General features: G+C 44.1%; 1 non-coding gene across 1 annotated transcript; it reads right to left on the minus strand.

Moving 5' to 3' along the window:
• Nucleotides 1-2,822: 2,822 nt before the first annotated feature.
• TRNAQ-CUG lies at nt 2,823-2,894 on the minus strand. The gene has a single exon. It is a non-coding gene; the product is annotated as a tRNA-Gln (tRNA).
• Between the last annotated feature and the right edge of the window lie 1,677 nt (nt 2,895-4,571).

Below are 4,571 nucleotides of genomic sequence, written 5' to 3' on the forward strand. Positions count from 1 at the left end.
GACTGGGAGCAGAGAGAGACCTGCCTAACTTGGGGAAAGGCCGAAAAGTCGCCCAGAGGCGAAGTCTGCCCCGCCCAGAGTCCCCATCCTCAACCCCGCTCCCTCCCGGAGAGTGGAGGCAAAGACAGCAAAGGGCCAGATCCACTTTGAGGGAGGAAAGAGCCTGCACTGGGAACCACTCACTTTCATTGATGGGTAAGACTCTGAAGAAAAGCACCCAGCTTTGCCTTGGAAAGGGAATTCTTGCTACCCTTAGGTAGAAGACAAAAATTCCAGCTTTTCACATCTAACTTGTTTAGTTTGTAGTGTATGACTTCTGCTGATGTCTTAATTATCACAGTGAAATAGACCTTTTTTGTTGGTACAAATTCTCCATAAATTTTAATATATATGTGGATTTGTGTAGTCACCACCATAATTACAATACATACAGTTTCATCTCACCAAAAGCTTTCTTCGTGCTATCTTGTTACTGTTACCACTCAGGGCAAAGGTAAAGCCCTTACAATCACTGATCTGTCCATCACTATATATATCTCTATCAATTTGTGGGATATATAGATAGAGATCTATAGATATATCTATCTCTCTATTTTTTTTTTTCTGAAAATGTCATAAGAATGGAAGCATATAGTATGTAGTCTTTTCAAACTGGCTTCTTTTACTCAGCAAGGTGGAGTTGGGATTTGTTTTGTAGATCAACAGTTCCTGTTTACTGCAGAATATTCCATCCAGTGAGTATACCACTGTTTTGTCTATCAGGTAACCCTTTGAACCACATTGGATGATTGTAGCTTCTGCTCTTACAAATATAGCAGCTATGAATATTCCTGTAGAGATTTTTGTGTGAACATTCGTTTTTACTTCTTTGAGGCAGATTCCTGGCAACCCAAGTTTGCTAGATCATATACTACTTGCATGCTTAACTTTATGAGAAACTACCAAATCTTTTCCAGAGTGCTTATACCATTGTGTATTCTCACCAGCAGTGTTAAGAGAATTCTAGTTACTCCTTATCCCAGACACTTGGTACTGTCATTCTAGTAGATGTGTAATGGTATTTCATTTTGGTTTCAATTTGCATTTCCCTGATGCTTAATGATGTTCATATGCTTGTATCCTCTAGAGAAGTCTGTTCATGTCTTTTGCCTACTTTTCCATTATTGTTTGTTTCCTTATTGTTAATTTAAGATTTCTTTATATATTCTTGTCACCAGCCTTTTGTCCTATTTGTGATTTAATTTTTTCTCTCAATCTGTAACTTTTAATTCTCTTAGCTGTTTATTTTTATTTTTTATTTTTTAAAAAAGATTTTATTTATTTATTTGACAGAGATCACAAGAAGGCAGAGAGGCAGGCAGAGAGAGAGAGAGAGGGAAGCAGGCTCCCCGCTGAGCAGAGAGCCCGATGCAAGGCTCAATCCCAGGACCCTGGGATCATGACCTGAGCCGAAGGCAGAGGCTTTAACCCACTGAGCCACCCAGGTGCCCCTCTTAGCTGTTTTTTAAAAAAACATTGTTAATTTCAGTGATGTACAATTTATTGATTTCTTTTCTGTTTTCTGGATAGCACTTTGAGTGACATCCCTAAAAACACTGCCTAACCCCATGCCATGCCATGAAGATTTTCTTCTATAAAACATTTAGTCTGTTCTCCATTTTAGTTTTTTTTTTTCCATAAACTGTATGGTTTAGGTGGATTTTTTTCCTTCATACGGATGTCCAATTATGCCAACACAATTTGTTAAAAAGAAAAAAGTCTTTCTTCACTGAATTGCTTTTACACTTTTGTCAATAATCAATTGGACATATTTCTGTAGTCCTATTTCTGGACCTTCTATTCTGTTTCATTGGTCTGTGTGTCTATCTCTTTGCTCACCCACAATATCTTGCTAACTGAAGCTTTATACTAACTCTTAAAAATGGGTAGTCTTATTCCTCTAACTTTATGGTACTTTTACAAAGTATATTTAGTTCTTCTCAGGATTCTATCTCCCTGCCATTCCATACCAACAAATTGAGAATCTGTTTATATCTACAAAAATTTTAAAACTTCAAAGACTCTGTGAATAGAAGGAAATGATAGTGGTCTTCTTTTCCTATGGCGTCTTGTTGGCGTAGATCCAAGGGAGTAAGAAGGGGAAGCCTTGTGGGCGGCAGCAGGTGAGGCCCAGAGAATCCCCAGCCAGAATCTCTTATTTCCCGCGGTTTAGGGTTGACTGACCTGACAGAGGCCCCAGGCTCCAGTACAAAGTTTAGGACAACCGCGACCCCTACTGGCCTGAACAGACACTCGGGATTCTTCTGAGAGGGGCGGGAAAGGATCCGAGGAAGAGAAAAGGATAGACGCCCAACCTTGGGCTGGAACCCAGGAAACTGCGTTCTCACCACCGCACGACGGAGGTAAGAAATGCGGTTTCACATTGCCATCGTTTTCTACCCGTCCAGGCGAGTGGGTGCAATAACAGGACGCGCATCGGGTCGCCCTCGTTGTGCAGCATTTCGTGGGCACAGCGCCGGGTTTTACCCGAGGCCCGAGGGGGACCCCGACTAGACGCGGCACTGGTCCGGTGCCCCCGCTGTGGCCTCAGTGTCCGTGGGGGGGGGGGGGGGGCGGCACTCTGAGACACGGGCTCCTGAGGAGGAGGCTGCGGAGCGCGAAGGAAGCAGCTGCTAGGGGTCCACCTCAGGAGTGCGGGGGCCCGACGTCCACGGAATTTACCTCCCCGGGTTGGGGGCGGGGACACCGGGAGGGGGAAGGCACGTGCCACTCGCTCGGTATCGGAGAGAAAAGCAAAAGACAGCGGCTTGGCCCGAAGGGCAAGGTTCCACCGAGACTTGAACTCGGATCGCTGGATTCAGAGTCCAGAGTGCTCACCATTACACCATGGAACCGCCGGGGGTAAGCGTCTTCTGACTCTCTGGGGTGGGTGCACACAGCCTTTCCTCCCGCCGGTGTTCCTGGGGCGCGCCTCCTGCCGGGTTCTTCTTCTCGCCTCTGGGGTAGGAGCTCCGTGCTCCCTGCAGCTCCGGGGGCTTGTGGGTGGGGATTGAGATCAAGTTCGTTTGGGGGTTAGCGACAGAGACGGGCTTTTTATGCCTCCCCCAGGTGCACCTGCTCTGCCTGGGTGACTAGTTTCCTCACAAGTCTGAAATCCCGGTGTCAGCTTGTTATATTTTCATCTGATGCTCAGGCTTCTCTTCCAAGCTCACTACAGTTACTGGTAGAATTTATTTGCTTCATGTCTCCAAAGGCAAGGGAAACAAAGGCAAAAATGAACTACTGGAATGTCATCAAGATCAAACACTTTGCACAGCAAAGGAAACAGTGGACAAAACCAAAAGACAACTGAGAATGAGAGAAGATATTTGTAAATGTCTTATCAGATAAAGGGCTAGTATCCAAATTCTATAAAGAACTTATAAAACTCAGGGGCTCCTGGGTGGCTCAGTGGGTTAAAGCCTCTGCCTTCTGCTCAGGTCATGATCCCAGGGTCCTGGGATCCAGCCCCATATCGGGCTCTCTGCTCTGCAGGGAGCCTGCTTCCTCCTCTCTCTCTGCCTGCCTCTCCGCCTAGTTGTGATTTCTCTCTGTCAAATAAAAAAAAAAGAACTTATAAAACTCAACACCCAAAGAACAAATAATCCAATCAAGCAATGGGCAGAAGACATGAACAGACATTTCTGCAAAGAAGACATCCAGATGTCCAACAGACACATGAAAAAGTGCTCAACATCACTTGGTATCAGGGAAATACAAATCAAAACCACAATGAGATACCACCTCACACCAGTCAGAATGGCTAAAAAGTGGCTAAAACCAGTCAAGAAATGACAGATGTTGGTGAGGATGCAGAGAAAGGGGAACCTTCTTACACTGTTGATGGGAATGCAGGCTGGAGCAGCAACTCTGGAAAACAGTATATAGGTTCCTCAAAAAGTTGAAAATAGAGCTACCCTATGACCCAGCAATTGCACTTCTGGGTATTTACCCCAAAGATGCCAGTGTAGTGAGCCAAAGGGGCACCTGTGCCCCAATGTTTACAGCATCAATGTCCACAATAGCCAAACTATGGAAAGAGCCCAGATGTCCATAGACAGATGAATGGATAAAAAAGATGTTACACACACACACACACACACACACAATATGATGCAGCCATCAAAAAAATGAAATCTTGCCATTTGCAACGACATGGATGGAACGAGGATATTATGCTAAGCGAAATAAGTCAGAGAAAGACCATTATCATATGATCTCACTGATACATGGAATTAAAGAAACAAAACAGAGGATCATAGGGTAAGAGAGGAAAAAAGAAAACAAGACAAAACCAGAGAGGGAGACAAACCATAAGAGAGTCTTAATCATAGGAAACAAACAGGGTTACTGGAGGAAGGTGGGTGGGGGGATGGGGTAACTGGGTGCTGGGCATTAAGGAGGGTATGTGATGTAATGAGTGCTGAGTATTATATAAGACTGATGACTCACTGACCTTTACTTCTGAAACTAATGATATATGTTAATTAATTGAGTTTAAATTAAAAAATTAAATTAAATTAAGTGAAAAA

This window comes from Lontra canadensis, unplaced genomic scaffold (genome assembly GCF_010015895.1).
Source record: "Lontra canadensis isolate GAN:19392208 unplaced genomic scaffold, GSC_riverotter_1.0 scaffold200, whole genome shotgun sequence".
In the NCBI taxonomy this organism is placed as follows: Eukaryota; Metazoa; Chordata; class Mammalia; order Carnivora; family Mustelidae; genus Lontra; species Lontra canadensis.